Source organism: Giraffa tippelskirchi, chromosome 4, assembly GCF_054371585.1.
Source record: "Giraffa tippelskirchi isolate mGirTip1 chromosome 4, T2T-mGirTip1v1.2.pri, whole genome shotgun sequence".
Classification (NCBI taxonomy): Eukaryota; Metazoa; Chordata; class Mammalia; order Artiodactyla; family Giraffidae; genus Giraffa; species Giraffa tippelskirchi.
This window is the reverse complement of record NC_137278.1, coordinates 100,390,865-100,411,251: the sequence shown is the minus strand read 5'-3', so window position 1 is coordinate 100,411,251 and position 20,387 is coordinate 100,390,865. Positions and strand designations below refer to the sequence as shown.

Genomic DNA, 20,387 nt, shown 5'->3' with positions numbered 1-20,387 from the left:
CTCCTTCCCCTAGGAACTGGCACCATGCCCAGAAAAGGGGGAGCTAGGCTCTGAATTTGGGAGTTGTACTTCCCAGAAAGCAGAGTTCAGGAGGCTCCCTGAATGTGAGTGATTTCATGGACACTCCTGGGAAGGCACCTCCTCCACTTTGCAAATGCGGCTCTTTTCCAGCAAGACAGACCCCATCAGAGTGGAGAAAGATGACCCTGAGCCTTGTGTACAGGTCTCACTTTTTACTCCCTCATTCACCCCATCCCTGGCCTTGACGTTCATCTCTGACACCTACTAGACTCCTTCCTGTCCTCCCCTCTGCTTGTTCCTGATGGCTGGTAATTAATTGACTTATTCTCTGCCCTTTAACCCCATCCGTGCCTTCCAGATGGCTTTTGCATACCTGGTACCTGACCTTGGAATCACCCTCAGCTCTGCCCGGTGGGCTTGCTGGACTCAATCTTATATTTGTTTGCTTCTTTGCGATGCACTCTTGGGCTGTCCTGGTACAAGTCTGATCACTCGATGTGCCTATAGTGTGACATCTGTCACCTATGGTGCGGGGCGCCGTTATTTTGTTTTTTGTTGGTGTTGTTCAGTTGCCAAGTCGTATCTGACTATTCATGACCCCATGGACTGCAGCATGCCAGGCCTCCCTGTCCCTCACCATCTCTTGGAGTTTGCCCAAGCTCATGTCCATTGAATCAGTGATGCCAACTAACCATCTCATCCTCTGCTGCCCCTTTCTCCTCTTGCCCTCAATCTTTTCCAGCATCAGAATCTTTTTCAGTAAGTCATCTCTTTGGATCAGGTGGCCAAAGTATTGGAGCTTCAGCTTGAGAATCAGTCCTTCCAATGAGTATTCAAGGTTGACTTCCTTTAGGATTGACTGCTTTGATCTCCTTGCTGTCCAAGGGACTCTCAGGAGTCTTCTCTAGCACCACAGTTCGTAAACATGAATTCTTCAGTGTTTATCCTTCTTTATGGTCCAGCTCTCACATCTGTACATGACTACTGGAAAGACCATAGCCTTGACTATATGGACATTGTTTTTTAATAGCCTGGAATCCCTTCCTTTGTGCAACTCCTTGACCCTTGTGACCTGACCTTGACCTGTGTGCCATGTCAGTGGACCGAGGAGTCCAGGTGCTCTGTCCCTTGCAGTGGAGTAGAAAGGTGGTCACAGTTTGTCTGCAGAGCCCCCTCCTCTCCCCTGGAACAGCCCCAAGACCAGCTGAGTTCAGCAGCCTCGGAGTGAGCAACGACAACCCATTCATTCCCCACGGAGACACCTGACAGTGGAATGTTTCTGTCCCGGGCTGCACAGGCTCTGAGCTCAGAATCCAGCTTTCCTGTTGCCACTGTCAGCATCTCTGTAGCTTCTAATAATGTTTTCCCTTTTTTGCTTGAATCAGCAAGAGCAGTTTCATTTGCTTTCAAGGACCCTAGCTGATATTCTAGGGCCATGCTTCATCTTTTCTGGTTTTGTCGATTTATTGGGCCTTTTTAAAAATGCCTCTCTCTGAAGTTTCTGTTCAAACTCTTTCTGGTCACACTGGCAAGTCTCCTGCAGCGTGTTCTTCTCGGATTTGGTTCATGCATCTTGCTTCTGCCAGGATCCCGCTGTTCTGGGGTGGATCTGGGCTGCGGTCCAGGAGACACAATTCTCCATTCTGACACCATCTACATGCCCAGATGTTCCTTCCATATACTTCCTCTCTCCTCCTTTCACTGCCAAAGTCACAAACTTCCAGTGAAAGAAGGAGTGAAAACACCACCTGTAACACCAATTCCTTCAATTTCCTCCCCAGAATTTCAAAGTAAATAGAAATAGATTGGATTTAGACTCATGGGCTCACAGACCATCCCTCTTGAAAGAAAACTTAGAAACCATCACAGTCTTTACTCAAGTGCCATCTTCGATGGATTGGTTATGCCTGACTGGGTTTTACATCTGGACTCCGAAAGGTGCTGTGAGGGATTGATGATGCCTGTGTGGGTGTGATAAGGGAAGGTACCAGCCTACAATCTGATGATCTGATGATTCTCTCTCTTCCAGTTACCTGCTCTGCGTTTTACAAACGAGGAAACTGAGTCACGCACATAGTGTATTAAGTTGTCTAAAGCCAGGACGTTATAGGAAGCCAGGGCAGATTTGAGGATAGAATTTAGGTCGTCAGACCTTTCCTATCAATGACAATGATTTCTCTTCCGGTTGGAGTTCAGTCTCCTATGACGTTGTCAAAGTCAGCTGGCTGGTTGCATGGTGTGGATGCTATGCTCGGCCACTTCTGTACCTTCCAGCAGGATCTCGTGGGTGCCTGTGGGGCAATATTCATAGAAGACTTTCACAATCAGAATTCTGATGCCCTCAGGCAGTCTAGGGGGTGCCACGCCTGAGAGCTCACCCTTGAAGAGGGGACCTTGTATCAAATCGCAACTGGAAAACTTCAGAAACTGCTGTCCCAAATGAAACATGCTCCAGTTCACTTCAGGCGGGCAGAAAACAAACATACAGGAGACCCTGGCCCAAATGCTAAAGCTCATCACACTTGAGACGTAAAATTGGGTCCAAATCTAGACCTGGCATGACTCATGGGAGCTTGCTATGGAAAAGGGGAGACAGATGGTCTTCAACCTTCCTGTTACCACCAGCTCCTTTATTTTACATTTAAATTCTTTTTTTCTTTTGGCTGAACTACACAGCATATGGGATCTCAGTTCCCAGACAGATCTCACGTGGCCTTGGCCAGCAACAGCTTGGAGTGGGGCTTGGGTTCCCAGCCAGAGACTGGCCTGGGTTGCAGCAGTGAAAGCACCAGATCCTAGACACTGGACCAGTGGTCAGTGACAAGTACCTTGGTCCTTCGGTTTTGCAGAAAAGAATTTCCACAAAGACAGAAAGGAGTGAAGCAAGTAAAATGTTTACTAAGAGGAAAAAGAGTACAGTAAGTGTGGATAGACACACGGGAAGACTCAGAGGGACAGTCCCTGAGTTGCTAAGTCACACCCTAGTGGCAGGTTGAATTACTTTTATGGGGCGTTTCTTCTGGGTTTCCTTTGGCCAGTCATTCTGATTTGCCTGGTTCACAGTCCATATTTGGTATATCTCAGAATCTCTCCATGTGTGCGCATGCATCTCTTAGCCAAAATGGGTCCTACCAAAGAGGCGTATGGGTAGAGTATCCCTTGACATGACTTCCCTTTGACCTCCAAGGAGCCTTTTCTATGCATGTGTGGTCGGGAGGTCTCCTGACTTCGAAACGAGAAATGTGTGGTTCAGTGTCCTTCCTTAATTGTCCTGCTGTTCTCATCTTGGAGTTTTGGTCAATAGAGAATCAATCTCCAATTGCTTTACCCTGGGGAGTGCCCATCTGCCTCCTGCCAGAAGACCAGGGCTCAAAACCACCCCCTGCATCGGAAGTGCGGAGTCTTAACCACTGGACCACCAGGGAAATCCCTAGTAACTTATTTACTAGTACCCATTCTGTTTAAGAGACCTGGGTTCAATTCCTGGGTTGGGAAGATCCCCCTGGAGAAGGCAATGGCAACCTCCTCCAGTATGCTTGCCTGGATAATCCCATGGACAGAGGAGCCTGGTGGGCTGCAGTCCATGGGGTCACAAGAGTCAGACATGACTTTGCGACTAAACCATCACCACCATTCTGTTTAAATGTCGTAGCAGGCAAAATGCACTCCTAGAATTAGCAGGAGGGGGCGCGCTCAAGGATGGTGAGGCCCCTGCAGAAGCACTCAGCTCTGGGATCTGGAGTGGCCGCCTGCAAACCTTAGCTCAGCACGCCCCTGGGAGACTGGCCGTCCGCCTGGGCCAGCAGCCCCCAGCGATAAGGAACACAAGACTGATGCTCTGGTGGGGCGGGAGTTCTGGACTGGGGCCCATTCTCAGGACAGTCGTCAGCGCCCTTAGTGATGGGACAGCATCCTGTTTTATTAAAAGCCTATTGCTGGCTAGGAAAACTGTCTGTCTGCCGTGTGGGCAGGGGCCCAATATTGCTGCGGGCAATTCCAAGCCAGTCCTTTGAGCTGACATCAAACCAGGAAAGAACAGGACTCTTTTTCAGCTGATGAAGCAGTACTTTTTCTTTCTTTTTTTAAGCAGTTCTCTCTCCTGTTCCACTGTGCACATTTTGTCTGTTCCGGGACGCACGTGAACCTTCAAGCCGCTGCAGTTGCAGTCCACCTCCCCTCCCCCTCCTCCCCCTCCCCTCCTCCCTTCCCCCTCCTCCCCTTCTCCTTCGTCTGTCTCCTTCCTCTCCCATCCCCCAGAGTCCCACCCTGGCCTCACTGGCCTTCCCAGCCCCCAGCCCCCCGGTAGACACCCTGAGCGGAGGGAGGCCCAGACGTGGCCTGAGGCTATTTACAGGGTGGGGGTGGGGAGGGGAGAGAAACTGACTGCTTTGTTTATCTTTGGAGTCTGGAAACTACAGAATTCCTCCATTTCCAAGGAAGCCCTCATTTGCAGGTTTCCAAAAATAAAAAATAAAAGGAGACACACTTCAAAAGGAACCAGAGGAAAAGCTGTTTTCTCTGTGAGCCGATTTGTTTATTATTATTGTTTTATTCTTTAACATTAGATTTGTTGAAGGTAGGCAAGGACGGTCATTTTTTTCCCCTGTATTTTTATTTCACTTTCGTCTTTTTTTTGCCTTATCAGTGTAGAGGGCAAATAATATTTGAATAGATGGCTATGAAATACTCATTTCATACATGTCTATGGGAAACAGATTTTGTGTGAACTTTTATATTCAGATTTTCAGCTGAGATTATGGATGACTGGAATCTTCCTTCAGGTTGTAAATTAAAATCGCTCAAATGGTGTCACTTTTACAAATTAAAAGAAATTAAATGTGCTTCAACACAGATTTTTTAAATAATTTCAAGAAAGTTATAAAAGCAGTTTCAATATGCTGGTTAGTTGTGTGTACCTGATTTTGCTGGATCTTTTGAAAATTTGGAGTGGATAGTGCCCATAGCAATAAAGAGTATGTTAATTTACTAGTTTCTTTTTTAACCCTGCAGTCAAGCACTAAACTTCATGTAGTACCAGAAAATGGTACATATTTTGAATAAATATTTCTAAAGATAGTGGCGTTAAGAGTAATTCAGAAAAAAAGAACTATAAAATGCACTTGAAATTGTGTTACTTCACGTGTGAACATTCAGTTTCAACTTAAGGATAAACCATTTTTTAGCTTCTTTTTAAAGCTTCTTTTATTTACCACATTATATATGAATCACTGTACTGATGTAAGCCCAAAGTCATGTAAACTCACAGGTTTTCCTACATATTTTAATATTGCATGCATTCATTTTATAGTTGTTTTCAAAATCTTGGGAAGAGATAACATATGGCACAAAAAAAAGAGTGGTACAAATCATGTTAAATCTAGTGTAGTTTTTCCTAAATTGTGTCTTCAAGATATAAAATAGTCAATAGATTGGATTCTTGTCCCCCTACTCCCTGGTTACTTAAGAGAAACGAGAAGATTATTTCTATGGTGAGGGCAAGAGTATAGGAAGCAGTAATTTTTTTTATTTTTGGAGGAGAGGGAAAGGGTTGATCAGCTCACAGTGTACTGGCTACTGTGTCTTTGTGGTAAAATCCAAACATTAACTCCAAGCTTTAATAGTGCACTTTCCTGCAGGTCACTGGGCTGAAAGCCCATCCAATATTGTCAGGCAAAAGCCCAAGATGAGAAACAAGTAAAACACAGCTACAAGGTCTTTCCTCGTGCAGCTAAACATTTGTAATTAAGAAGACTCCAGTAGTTCCACGGTAATCTGTCTCTAGATAAATGTACTCCTAACCTTTGGCTCCCAAGGGAAAAAAAAAACCTCCCTTCTGTTGCAGAAAGGGGGACCCCTTCTAGGGCCCGAAACTGGGCTCTTGTCTAACACTCGGAAATGAATTGTCCGAGGAGACGCATGTGCTGACAAAGCAAGAGATTTTATTGGGAAAGGGTGCCAGGGCAGAGAGCAGTAGGGTAAGGGAACCCAGGAAAACAACTCTGCCACGTGGCTCGAAGTCTCAGGTTTTATGGTGATGGGATTTGTTTCTGTGTTGTCTTTAGCCAATCATCTGACTCAGAGACCTTCCTGGTGGTGCAGGCCTTGTTCAGCCAAGATGGATGTCAGCCAGAAGGATTCTGGGAGGTGGTCGGACATGTGGTGTCTCCTTTCAACCGTTCCTGAACTCTTCCGGTTGGTGGTGGCTTATTAGTCCCGTGTCCCTTACCAAGACCTCCTGTCGTAAAAGAACTCATGCAAATGGTTACTATGGTGCCTGGCCAGGGTGGGCGGTTTCAGTCAGTGTGCTTCCCCTAACACTTCAAGACACTGGATAAGGAATGAGAAGAGCTCAAAGAAAAGCCATTTTCTGTGTTACAGACAAGTATTTACATTACGAACCAACTTTTGATCCAGGAAAGAAGTGATAACCTGTTTGGGTTTTCGAAAGCAATTCAATATCCTGGGTTTAAATACAGAGCAGGTTCTCAGAGAAACCTTGAGTAATGCAATTGATCTCTTCCAGGAAAACAGAGGGTGGCGTTGTGGTCATAGGAAGCACCACTGATAGTATTTTTTCTTTTTTTTTTTTTTTCTGGAAAATCAACTGGGAAAGAAAATAATGTCTGAAACATTTAAAAAATAGGCTGTCTTGGCATCTGGTTCTGGAATGAGATGGTGTAGATTCACTTTCCCTCTTCTGTTTATCTAAGCACAACTAAAAACCCTGGAAGCTATTCAATGTGTGTGTGTCTTAGTCGCTCAGTCATCTCTAACTCTGCGACCCCATGGACTGTAGCCCACCAGGCTTCTCTATCCATGGGATTCTCCAGGCAAGAGTACTGGAGTGGGTTGCCATTTCCTTCTCCAGGGGATCTTCCGAACCCAAGGACTGAACCCAGGTCTCCTGCATTGTGGGCAGATCCTTTACAGTTTGAACTACCCAGGAAGCTACTTAATAGGCAATGATAAAAGGATTCTGAAAGTTGAAAAAGAAGAAGGTAGACTGGCAGGAATCCTCAAGAGTTGAGAGAACAACTTTTTGAGTTCCCTGAGCTTTTTTATCTTCTATATACCCTGAACAGAGCACCAAAGAGGCGCGCCATGTGGGATCACCAACAGGCTCAGACAAAACTAAAAACCCCAAGAGTATCCTGCTGTTTCTGGCCAAATTCCAGGAAAAGAGAAACACAACAGAGACCCAGTAAGGAGTTCCAGCCTCCTCTTTACAGCCCAGGGTCCTTGCAGACAGTCCAGTCAACTGGCTGCAGTGAAGCCCTGGACACTCCTGGCTCCTGGTTCAAACTGAGATATCATCAAGTGGTTAGAGCCACCCACAGCTGCAGCTGCTGTGAAGCCCTCAGCCTCCTTGGCCTCTGTGCAGGGGCATAAGGAGACCCGGGTCCACCAGCTTCTTCCTCATTCCCAAAGGTTTCCCAGCAGAACAGTCTCCAAACAAAATAATAACTAAGAAAACAATATGAAGGGATACACTGAAAATACAGTTATATCAAAAAGGAACTCTAAAATTGTTCAGGTCATCCAGAGAAAGTCAATTAAAAAAAAAAAAAAGAATGATGAACAGAAAGAACAAACAGAAAACAAATAAAATATCAGACTTGGTCCTCATAGGCCAGCACTTGCGAGTATGGTAAGTTGTGTCCAACTCTTTGTGACCCCATGGACTAGCCCACCAGGCCCTTCCGTCCATGGGATTCTCCAGGCAAGAATACTGGAATGGGTTGCCATGCCCTCCTCCAGGGGATCTTCCCAACCCAGGGATTGAACCTGTTTCTCATGTCTCCTGCATTGGCAGGTGGATTCTTTACCACCAGTGCCACCTGGGAAGCCTCAATAGGTCAGTAGTTACCTTAAATATAAATGATATAAGTACACCAATTAAAGGTAGAGACTGGCAGAATGGATTTAAAAAACATAACCTGACTGTATGTTATTTACAAGAAACTCACTTCAAATTCAATGACATAGGCAGACTGAAAGCAAAGGAAAGGACAAACATATACCATGCAAACATTAATCAAAAGGAAGTGGCTATGTTAATATCAAAGTAGACTTTAGAGCAAAGAAATTTACCATGGGCAAAGAGGGAAATTATATGATGACATGTAGGGTTAGTCCGGGGTTTCCCTGGTAGCTCAGCTGGTAAAGAATCTGCCTGCTATGCAGGACACCCCAGTTCTATTCCTAGGTTGGGAAGATCCCCTGGAGAAGGGATAAGCTTCCCATTCCAGTATTCTTGGGCTTCCCTGGTGGCTCAGACAGTAAAGAATCTGCCTGCAATGTGGGAGACCTGGGTTTAATCCCTGGGTTGGGAAGATCCCCCGGAGGAGGGCCTGGCAACCCACTCCAGTATTCTTGCCTGGAGAATCCCCATGGACAGAGAAGCCTGGTGGGCTACAGTCCATGGGGTAGCAAAGAGTCAGACATGACTGAGCAACTAAGCACAGCACAATCCACAGAGAAGACATAGCCATCCTGTGAACCGAACAACATATTTCACAATATGTGAAGCAAGAAGTAAGACAACTGAAAAGAAAAACATAAAGCCACTATTGTGGTTGGGAGCTTAAATTTCCATTCACGTTCCACTCTGGACTTCTAGAACTACTAAAGAGAAAATCAGAAAAAATATAGAAAAGAAAAAATATAGGACTCAACAATACCATCAGCTGAAAGGATCTAATTGACATTTATAGAATGCTCTGTTCTGCAACAGCAGAATATACATTCTTTTGAAGGGCCCATGGAACATTTGCCAAGACAGACCATATCCAAACTTTAACAAATTTGAAAGAACTGAAATCATATGGAGCCTGGCCATAATGGAATTAAACTAGAAGTCAAAACCAAGAAAATCTCCAGACCTCTGAAAACTCAATAATAATCTTCTAAATAAGTCATGGGTCAAACAGGTGATCTGAAAGGAAATTTTAACAATACATAGAACTAAAGAAAGTGAAAATAAATATATTGTGAGCTGCAGCTAAAGCAAAGCTGGAAGGGAAATTTATTGCACTAAATGCTTACATTGGAAAAGAGTTATCTCAAGTAACTAAGTTCCTACTTCAGAAAATCAAAAAGGAACAAAACAAAATAAACTCAAAGCAAACAAAGCAAAGGAAATACTGAGGAGCAAACATCAATAAAACAGAAAGCTGGAAAATAATAGAAAAAAATAATTGAAACAAAAAATAGTCTTTGGAAAAAAAAAATCAATAAAGTTAACAACCTCTAGCAACATAGGCAAAAATAAAAATGAAAGAAAACACAAATAACCAGTATCAGGAATGAAATAAGATACTACAACAAATTCTAGGACCTTTAAAAAGATGATAGGAAAGTACTACAAACAACTTTATGCTTACAGATTCAACAATTTAAAAGAAATGGGCCAGTTCCTCAAAAACCACAAACTACCAAAACTCAGCCAAGATCAAATAGATAATCTATTCAGTCCTGTAACTGTTAAAGAAATTGAGTTGTAGTTAAAATAGTACCCCCAAATAATCTTCAGGCTCAGATAATTTCTCTGGAAAATTTTACCAAACTTTTAAAGAACAATTAGGACTTCCCTGATAGTCCCAATGCGGGTTGTCCTGGGTTCAATCTCTGGTCAGGGAACTAGATCCCACCTTCCACAACTAAAGATCCCACATGTTGCAACTAAGACCTAGAACAGCCAGGTAAATAAATAAATATTTTTTAAAAAGAACAATCAATGACATTTGTACACAATCTCTTCCAGAAAATAGATTTTTAAAAATATGATGATAATTTCTGACATCAAAACCAGCAGAGGCAGTTAAAAAAAGAAAAGCTAAAGACCAATATTTCTCAAGCACTTAGATGCAAAAATTATCAACCAAATTTAACTATCAAAATACAGCAATTTATAAAAGAATAAGGTGCCATGACCAAGAGGCGTTAATGACAGGTATGCAAGACAGAGTCAATATTTGAGAATCAATCAATATAGTCCTCTATATAAATAGATCAAAGAAGAAAAAGCATATGATCATATTGATTGATTCAGAGAAATCATTTGACAAAGTTAAATACACATTAATGACAAAAAGAAATCCTCTCAGTATACTAGGAATAGAGAGGAACTTCTTGAACCTCATAAACCCTACATCAAACTTTGTTTTTAATAGTTAAAGACTGAGTGCATTCACTCTGATTTCCGGAACAAAGCAAGGATGTTTGCTCTCACCATTCTTAGTCAACACAGTATTGGAGCTTCTAGCCGCTGCGATGAGGCAGGAAAAAGAAAGAAAAGTCATACAAATTGGAAAAGAAAAAATAAAACTATCTTTTGTTGCAGGCAACATGATTTTCCACATATAAACATAAGCTGTCCTCCTTTCATTGGCTGCGTTGACCAGGAAAGTGTTCGCACTTGTTCTGAGGGAGTTGCTGCGGCAGACCTGCGCGGGGACTGAGAGCACAGCTTGGGCGTGGTAAAGCAGGCAGATCCCAACACCACCATTCCCAGCTGTGCACCCCCAGACACTTTCTTTGACCTCCCTAAACGTTGGTCCCCTCATCTGAAGTGGAGGTTGTGATAGACACAAGAGCCTATGATTGTGAGTGTTAAGTGAGAGCAGTGTGTACAAGACAGAGTGGTGTGCTTGTTGCAGGTACTGCTGCTATTGCTGTAGATTATCTGCTGTGCTGCCCCCAGGACTGTCACTGGAGCCAAGAAACCTCAATTCTCTTGCTCAGTGGTCCTGTGACTTATCAGCTCACTCAACCATTCTGAGCCTCAGTGCTTTTATTTATGACATGGGGTTGATAACCCCTTTCTCAATAGATTCTTGTTAAAACCAGATGAAACAACACATTTTTAAACTGCTTTGAGCACTTTATAATAATATTAATAATGGCAGATAGAATTTATTGAATACTCCCTAACACCAGTGCCATAGATTGCTTTTCACTTACAATTTTTTACTTAATCCTTATAACCGTGAGTCATTAGTCTCATTTATGTAGATTGGGAAACTAAGGTCCCCGAGAAGTAATCTGCTCAAAGACACAGCTTGTAAGCAACAGAATCCAGGCTTGGACCCCTCACTCCAGATGTGGGCTTTCCAGGTGGCTCAGTGGTAAAGAATCTGCCAGCCAACACGGAAAATGCACGTTCAGACCCTGGGTTGGGAAGATCCCCTGGAGAAGGAAATGGAAACCTACTCCAGTATTCCTACCTAGGAAATCCAAGGGACAGAGGAGCCTTGTGGGCTATAGTCCATGGGGTTACACAAGAGTCAGACACAAATTACTAACTAAACAATAACAGCAATCACCCCAGGATCTGGCTGTGTTCTCATGCTTCACAGAGAAAGTAAACCAGTGAGGGAAAGAACAGCTTGGCTTGGGGGCTCACTTCCACTAGCAAGATGAGTTCAGTCCAATGAGGGGGCCTCAGAGTGCGGTGTGTGACAGGCAGTGGGGGAGCCAAGAGTCATCCTTGGCAGTGGCAACTGGCTCCAAACTAACGGACTCTCTGAGAAATAAGGTTCCCTCTAGTAGGACACTGTACGGTAAGATGTTACTCAGAGAGTAACACCTCCATTTCCTTGAAGGATCCAGTGATTAGACCAAGGCCGATTACGTGCCCAGGTTTAAAAATAACTCCGTAACTTCTAATAAGTGCTCAGTTTGGACTGAAGTCATCCTTTCAGGTGCAGAAAAGGAAAGCTTGATTGTACGTCATGGACTTAAAATAGGAGTGGGGTCAGAGGGCCAGCTGGGGCTCACGGGTGCCAAGTGGGCAGTTTCTCAGCTGGTATTTCCTGATATTTCCTGCTTTGGACAGCAGGTTTCTGCCTTTGTTTTTGAGTTGAGAAGGGGTGAAAATGTACATTTAAAAGCTCACTTGCTTTTCTTTCTCCTTCTCCACATGTGCCCTTTTCATCCATAATCCACATTCACCTTTAGTGGTTGTTCATGCGTTGTCCTGAAATATACTAGGTTCAGAAATTAAAACAGGTTAAAACAGGCTACTTTGCTTCTTTCTCCTTAGCTCTATGCAATGGGTACATGAAGTTTTCCTTGAATATCTTTGCCCAGAGTGAAACAAAGAGGCCACTAGTTGAATAAATCCCACAATCCCATGATGTGGTAGAGGTCCCTATGTGGGGGTGGGTGCTCTATGGAAAAATCTCCTCTGTGAAGGAGGGTAGGCTAGAGCCTAAGATCCTACCAATTCTAAGAGTCTGGGATTTGTTTCCTTTTTAGTCTGGCTATATTTAGGTCAATGAATTGTATTGAAGATGGACTCATCAGTGATTCATTCAATGAATTCTTCCATTCAGAAGTTATTGAAAGGACTCCTGCTTCAGATAGAATAGCATAAAATCATTCCACTCTTCTCGTCTCCCAGCTTGAGATAATAATAAACTCTGGAAAAAAATCAAGCCACCATTAAGAATGAAAAGGCAAGCCTTAGTGGGAGAAGATATTTGCAAATCTGAAAACTGATAAGAGGCTTGTATCCAGAATAATTAAAACTTTCCATACATCCAAATGAGCCAAAGATTTGGACAGGCACATCACCAAAGAAGTTACACAGTTTGCCAAGAAATATGAGCAGCAGAGCGCAATGTGAAATCCCAAGGAGACACGTCTACACATCCACCAAAGTGACTGAAAATAAACAAACTTAATAATACAAAGTGCTGGAGAGGATGTAAGGCAAATACACCTGCCATCCACTGGCTAGTAGGAGTGTAAAGTGGCATTTACCATCACTTTGGAAAATTGTTTGACAGAACTGAATGCTAAGCATTGTATATCCTAAGGCTCAGCAATTCTACCCCTCTGTGTACATCCAGCTGAAGCACATACTTATGTGCACTCAAGACATATACAAAACTGCTCATAACTATCCTGTTACAATAGCAAAAGACTGAAAACACCCCAAATGTCCACCAACAGTGGAATGGATAATTATATTGTGGTGTCCTTCGCAATGAAATTGAACAATTGAATGCAACACACAATAACACAGAACTGAAATCATGCTCAATGAAAGAAGACAAACAATTAAGAGGGTACCATGAGTGGTTCTACATATTCCAGGTTCAAGAAAGACAGAGTTAGTCAATGAGGATTGGCATCGAGATGGTAGTTATTTGGAGGGTGTGACAGGAAGGAGGCAAAAGGTGGGGTACTTTTGAGGTGCAGCAAATGTACTGTTTCTAGATCTGGGCAGTGACTTCATCGGTTTGGAAACTGAACATTTGTCAAGTTCTTATGCTTATCATTCATCCACTTTCCTCTATGTACGTTTCACTTCAATAAACAGTTTACTTAAAAGAACGTACTTCGGTTTGCCAAGTTGAAAACAGCTACAACATCTTCATTGCTTTGAAAAGAGGGTTTGTTTTTTTTTTTTTTTTTTCGCTGTTCAAAAATGTGAGAAACCAAGATGCTGGTCTTCTACTCTGAACCAATAAGCAAACAAATGAATAGTAATGTAAGTGGGTTCACGGGTTTCCCAGGTGACGCTAGTAGTGAAGAACCCACCTGCCAATGCTGGAGATGTAAGGGACTCAGGTTCGATTCCTGGATTGGGAAGATCCCCTGGAAGAGGGAGTGGGGTCCCACTCCAGTATCCTTGCCTGGAGAATCCCAAGGACAGAGGAGCCTGGTGGACAACAGTCTATAGGGTCGAAAAGAGTCGGACACAGCTGAAGTGACTTAGCACACATGCAAGCGGGTTCACAAGTGACTTACTTGTAGACAGTCTACACTGAGTGTCCTAATATCTTCCATCCATCCATCCACAGACAAGCCAGCTTTCCTTTCAGCAAAGTAGCCTGTTCCCCTCTCAGCCCATCAGCTTCACCGAGTCCATGGAAGTTGGTTACCCCCAACTCCAGCCCTCTCATCCCTGTGCTGGTCCATCTATCTGCTCACCAGACACCATGACCAGTGACAAGGGGGACTGCGCCACAGTCAGGCCTCTTTTGTCACCATACAGCTCACTGGTGACCCATTGTTTTCATTCCATGCTGGTGCCCCTTGACATGTAGAATTGGGGATAGAAATTTTTGGGATTTCCTCTCTCTGGAAACCCCTAGAGAGCTTTTGCTGAGATACTCAGGACACTAAGGTGTCTTTCCTGAGATACTTGGTGAAAATCATCCAGGCATTTTTTTTTTTGGCTGTGCTCTTTGTTGGAGAACACTGGCTCTTCGTTGCTGTGCACGGGCTTTCTCTAGTGAGTGGGCTCCTGAGCAAGAGCTCAGTAGCTGTGGTGCCCCGAGGCATTGGAGTCTTCTCAGACCAAGGATCGAACCTGTGTCTCTCACATTGGCCAGTGGATTCTTAACCACTGGACCACCAGGGAAGTCCCAGGCATTTTTTTTTTTTTAATGAGAAGAGGGGCTCTAATTTGGAAGCTACATCTGCTGAAGGAATGAGCCTTACAAAAAAGGGCTGCTTTATTTCATCATGAGATCTTAGGGCCTTCCAATTAATCCCATACTCTTTATCAACCCACAGGGTGAGAGGTATTGGTATAACCAACTGGACCATTTTTACAAGCCATTTTTGTGTGGCCCATCATCATCCCTTCCCAGTAGGTTGCTGAAGTTACAATAAAGCAAGTGGTCCTTTGAGAACCCCCAGCATTGCCTCCTGGCTTGCAGAGAAGGGCCCAGCAAGGAAAGTGGAGCAATAAGAAGATAGGTCTTTCGGGACACCTGGCAGTGACCCCACATCAGGGATCCCAGGACAGAGCAAGTCTCGTTGTTCCAGAAGTAGCCGTCACCTCCTCTCCTTGATTTGTTTTCTTTCCTTCCTACCATCAAAGTCAGGTTCCAAAAGCCTGTCTAGGAGGGACCAGGGAGCTGGCTGTGCCTCCTACTAGGAGCCAATGGGCTCAGGCAGCCTCAGCTGAGATGGGCTGAGGAGAGAGGCAGCCATGGGGACAAACAGACAAGAAACGTGCATTCCTGCGCTGCCTTGCAGGGGGAAGTGTGCAGAGTGAGGGTCTTGGCTTCTGTAGGTGCACCTCGTGGGTTGGGCCCCCGTCTCCCTACCTATGAGGTGGGGATGGTGGTAGAATCTACTTTGTTGGGTTGCTGGCAGCAATGAATAGCATGTGAAGCACTTAGAACACCATGAGTGATGCTAAGATGAGAGTAGATGACCACCAGAAAAGGCGAGGGTATGTTCTTCTAACTGAAAGGTGAGACAAAGAGGCAGACACAGCGTTTGATACTTGCTTCCCAGGTGGCACAGTGGTAAAGAATCTGCCTATCAGTGCAGGAGATCCCTGGCTCGGGAAGATCCCCTGGAGAAGGAAATGGCAGCCCACTCTAGTACTCTTGCCTGGGAAATCCCATGGACAGAGGAGCCTGGCGGGCTATAGTCCATGGGGTCACAGAGAGTCGGACATGACTGAACACACACACACACACATATATGAAGATAGAGCCTGTCTATTGCCCAAGCTAACCACTGTACCACTTGGCCTTAGTGGAACCCTGGCCTCTCAGTAGGACCACCTAGGTATCCAGTGATCACATGATGTGGTTCCAGAGATGAAAAAAGAAGAGTCTGATGAGTGGATCACTGGCCGGGGCTGGCAATGGCGCCAAAGGCAAAACCAAGGTCACCTCCTTAACTGGTCAGCGCTAAGGGATATTTCTAATCAGCACCCAGCCTGGAGGATGCTGGCAGCTGGGGGTGGACAGGGGGCCAGTGGGAGTCTCTCTGTGGAGTGACCAGGGGCAGCCTAAGGTCCTCAAAAAGTGGGGACGTCTTTCCCCTGGGAAAATAATTCCCTCCTGGGAACTGTCAGCTGATGGTCGCAATGTCCACTGTTAGAGAGCTATTTCTTTGGCTTAATATTTGATTTTCTCTTAAAAGCAGAATCCTTACTGGTAGAGGAGAAGACAAGTTCGCCTTGACTCCTAACTGTCAGCTGCATGCAATAGATTTTAAAGAAAGTAGGGGAGAAAGCTTTAGGGATGCCTCCTATCTGAAAGGAAAGAACCATGACAACACAATTTATAGAGACCAGCCAGTTTTCTGTGCTGCCCCAGTTTTAGCTGTGCTGGACTCAGTCACTAAGTCATGTCTGACTCTTGCAACCCTGTGGACTGTAGCCCACCAGGCTCCTCTGTCCATGGGATTCTCCAGGCAAGAATATTGGAGTGGGTAGTGATTCTATTCAAGGCTATGGTTTTTCCAGTGGTCGTGTATGGATGTGAGAGTTGGACGGTGAAGAAAGCTGAGCACCGAAGAATTGATGCTTTTGAACTGTGGTGCTGGAGAAGACTCTTGAGAGTCCCTTGGACTGCAAGGAGATCCAACCAGTCCATCCTAAAGGAGATCAGTCCTGGGTGTTCATTGGAAGGACTGATGTTGAAGCTGAAACTCCAATACTTTGGCCACCTCATGTGAAGAGTTGACTCATTGGAAAAGACCCTAATGCTGGGAAGGATTGGGGGCAGGAGGAGAAGGGGACGACAGAGGATGAGATGGTTGGATGGCATCACCGACTCGATGGATATGGGTTTGGGTAAACTCCGGGAGTTGGTGATGGACAGGGAGGCCTGGCGTGCTGCGATTCATGGGGTCGCAAAGAGTCGGACACGACTGAGTGACTGAACGGAACTGAACTGAGTCATTCCCTTCTCCAGGGGATCTTTCTGACCCAGGGATTGAACCCGGATATCTCTCGCACTGCACGCAAATTCTTTACAGTCTGAGCCACCAGGGCTTGCAAAATGGGGGCAATGGCGCCTCCCACTCTGGGAAAACCTGTTGTCTTCTCTGGCATCTTGGGAGTTTCCCAGCATGGCTTGGCCCAGGCCTGGTTTGGTGCACTCAGCAAATCAAATGCAAATAAGGCCTGGCTTTCTAGTTTCCATCTCCCCACCTTGGTATGGTCCCTCCCTAGCAGCTCATTGCCACATCTGTCCAGTAAGCTGCCTGCCAGAGGGTTTTCACAAGCTGTCCTGGGTCCTAGGCTAAAGACACAGTGCCTGACAGGAAGGGCACTCAGTAAACCATAGTTGCCCTGAACTATTTTTCATTCCCGATTCACTTCCTAGTCTTGCTTATGTCACTTGCTCTGCCACCATCTAAAGTGACATGCTCCCTCTGAGGAGCAAAAATACAATGAGGTGGGAATTCCCTGATGGTCCAGTGGTTAGGACTCTGTGCTTTCACTGCCGAGGGTGTGGGTTCAAGCGCCAGTCGGGGAACCAAAATCCCACAAGCCACACGGTGCAGCCAAAAACAAAAAAGATACAAGAGGAAGGAATCCCGTGTCCCAGGCCAAGTCAAACACAGTTGTGCCTCCCTGCAGAGGACTCAGGCTCCCTGAGTCTACCTGGCACATAGAAACATTCCGGGCTCCTTTCAGCAGTGTGTGGACAGGGCCCCACAGGGAAAAGCACACAGGGCACCTGGATTCTGTTCTCTCTGAAAGTGAAAGTTGTTCAGTCATATCCGGCTCTTTGGAACCCATGCGCTGTAGCCCGCCAGGCTCCTCTGTCCATGGGATTCTCCAGGCAAGAGTACAAGAGTACTGGAGGGGATGTCTCTGAGATTTTCTCTCTAGCCCTGAGGTTTCCTCCCTAGGTGACTGTTGGGGTCAATCCTCCCCGTGGACTCTGACTCGAGGGAGGGCAGCCGACTAGCTCTAACCTCCAGCGTGTCGAAGATTTATTTTCTCCCAACTTGCAGACAGTCATCAGGACAAAGGAGTTCTCACCCTTCTGCTCCTAATTTGTTATGTAAGTAAGTCACTTAGCCTCTCTGAGACTCAACCTCTCCTGCAGGAGGGGAGTGATGGGCTGGACTTGATTCTAGAACCACAAGACATCAGTCTGCCTTTTAAAAGGGTCACCCAGGGACATTACTGTCGATCAGACTCCACTCCAGACCAATCACAGTCATCCTTCAGTATCCTTGGGGGGTTGTTTTCAGGACCACGCCTGCCCCCATGGGTATAGGAATCCACGGATGCTCAAACCCCTCATGTTAAATGGCGTAGTACAATCTGCCCTCTGGATTCATGGGTCCCACATCCACGAATACAAGGGTGGGCCAGCTGCTCCTGAGAATCTGGTGGAGCAGGACCAGGGGCTCCTCTGTGCTGGGGAGGGAGGGGAATTCTGGGATGGATGGCTCCTCCCTCCTCTCCCTGCACTAACCTCAGTAAAGGCCCAAGCACTCCCCCACCCCACTTCCTCTATGCCCACCTTGTCCTGCTTGCTGGGATTCTTTTCCAGACTCAGGGATGGATGTATTTAAGCCCCATGTCCCTGAGAGTGGAGGGCTTCCCTGGTGGCTCAGCGGTAAGGAATTCATCTGCCAATTCAGGAGACCTAGGTTCCATCCGTGGGTCAAGAAGATCCCCTGAAGAAGGAAATGGTTCATACCCAAGAATACCCACTCCAGTATTCTTGCCTGGGAAATCCTATGGACAGAGGAACCTGGTGGGCTACAGTCCATGGGGTCACAAGAGTTGGACAAGACTGAGCAACTAAACCACCACCACCACCTCAGAGGGGAACATGTATCCTCACTTTCTCCGCCTGCTTCCATGGGTGTGTAGACAGGCTCCTGCAGGACAGGTGTCCAGATGGCTATGGGGATGACTCGGAAGCTGTGGGCCTCCAGGGCAGTGTGGGCAGGTCCTCAGGACTCTGGAAGTCTTCCCAAAAGATAGGGACAACAGTTCTTAAGAGTTTTGAAAAGGAGGAATTCCTGCCTGTCATAAAAGATCCTTCTTCTTATGCTGACAATTTCTTGTTGTTGTTAGATATAACTATTTGCACACAGGAATGAGAAATGGCCCCCTGCCCTTTCTCTGCTGGCTGAGAAATAGGGCATTCGCCAGCTGCAAGGTCACTGTCAGTGGGGATGGAAAACACCACCTTTCTACTACATTACCTTTCTTCTCTTTCCCAATGCTGTCTCCAGCCTTGTTGTTTTCTCCTTCCTTTTTTTTGTCATTTCTTTGGCCTTTTCATCTCCTTTCCCATCCTCCTCTTCATGCTTCACACCCTAATCTTTACTTAATTTTGAATGTTCTGTCTGTGTTGGCTTGGTCCAGACTCAGTTCAGTTCAGTCACTCAGTTTTATCCGACTCCTTGTGACCCCATGGACTGCAGGATGCCAAGCCTCCCTGTCCATCACCAACTCCCAGAGTTTACCCAAACTCATGTCCATTCAGTCGGTGATGCCATCCAACCATCTCATCCTCTGATGTCCCCTTCTCCTCCTGCCTTCAATCTTTCCCAGCATCAGGGTCTTTTCAAATGAGTCAGTTCTTCACATCAGGTGGCCAAAGTATTGGAGTTTCAGCTTCAGCATCAGTTCCAATTCATATTCCAATCAATATTCAGGACTGATTTCCTTTAGGATGGACTGGTTGGATCTCCTTCCAGTCCAAGGGACTCTCAAAAGTCTTCTCCAACACTGATGCTTTTGATGTTCAAAAGCATCAGTTCTTCAGCGCTCAGCCCTCTTTATAGTCCAAATATCACATCCCTACATGACTACTGGAAAAACCATAGCTTTGACTAGACAGACCTTTGTTGACAAAGTAATGTCTCTGCTTTTTAATATGCTGTCTAGGTTGGTCATAACTTTTCTTCCAAGGAGTAAGTGTCTTTTAATTTCATGGCTGCAGTCACCATCTGCAGTGATTTTGGAGCCCCCAAAATAAAGTCTGTCACTGTTTCCACTGTTCCCCATCTATTTGCCATGAAGTGATGGGACCAGATGCCATGATCTCAGTTTTCTGAATGTTGAGCTTTAAGCCAACTTTTTCACTCTACTCTTTCTCTTTCATCAAGAGGCTCTTTAGTTCTTCACTTCCTGCCATAACGGTGTCATCTGCATATCTGAGGTTATTGATATTTCTCTGGGAAATCTTGATTCCAGCTTGTGCTTTATTCAGCCCTGTGTTTCTCATGATGTACTCTGAATATAAGTTAAATAAGTAGGGTGACAATATACAGCCTCGACATACTCCTTTCTCTATTTGGAACCAGTCTGTTGTTCCATGTCCAGTTCTAACTGTTGCTTCCTGACCTGCATACAGGTTTCTCAAGAGGCCGATCAGGTGGTCTGGTATTCCCATCTCCTTCAGAATTTTCCACAGTTTGTGGTGATCCACACAGTCAAAGGCTTTGGCTTAAGCAATAAAGCAGAAATAGATGTTTTTCTGGAACTCTTTTGCTTTTTCAATAATCCAGTGGATGTTGACAATTTGATCTCTGGTTCCTCTGCCTTTTCTAAAACCAGCTTGAACATTTGGAATTGCACGGTTCACATACTATTGAAGTCTGGCTTGGAGAATCTTGAGCATTAC

The 20,387-nt window shown here is 45.3% G+C and overlaps 1 long non-coding RNA gene across 3 annotated transcripts in view; it reads left to right on the top strand.

Moving 5' to 3' along the window:
* Window positions 1-20,387, top strand: part of LOC145503973 (uncharacterized) — a 203,194-nt gene that overhangs the window by 147,973 nt on the left and 34,834 nt on the right. Inside the window, exons 3-4 of one of the 3 annotated variants that reach the window (XR_014051969.1) lie at window positions 6,084-6,213; window positions 17,644-17,798. The exons of 1 other annotated variant lie outside the window; for it this stretch is intronic. This is a non-coding gene — a long non-coding RNA (uncharacterized LOC145503973). Of the gene's footprint in view, window positions 1-6,083; window positions 6,756-17,643; window positions 17,799-20,387 lie in introns of those variants that run through there. One more of the 3 variants, XR_014051968.1, reaches the window with a different exon arrangement.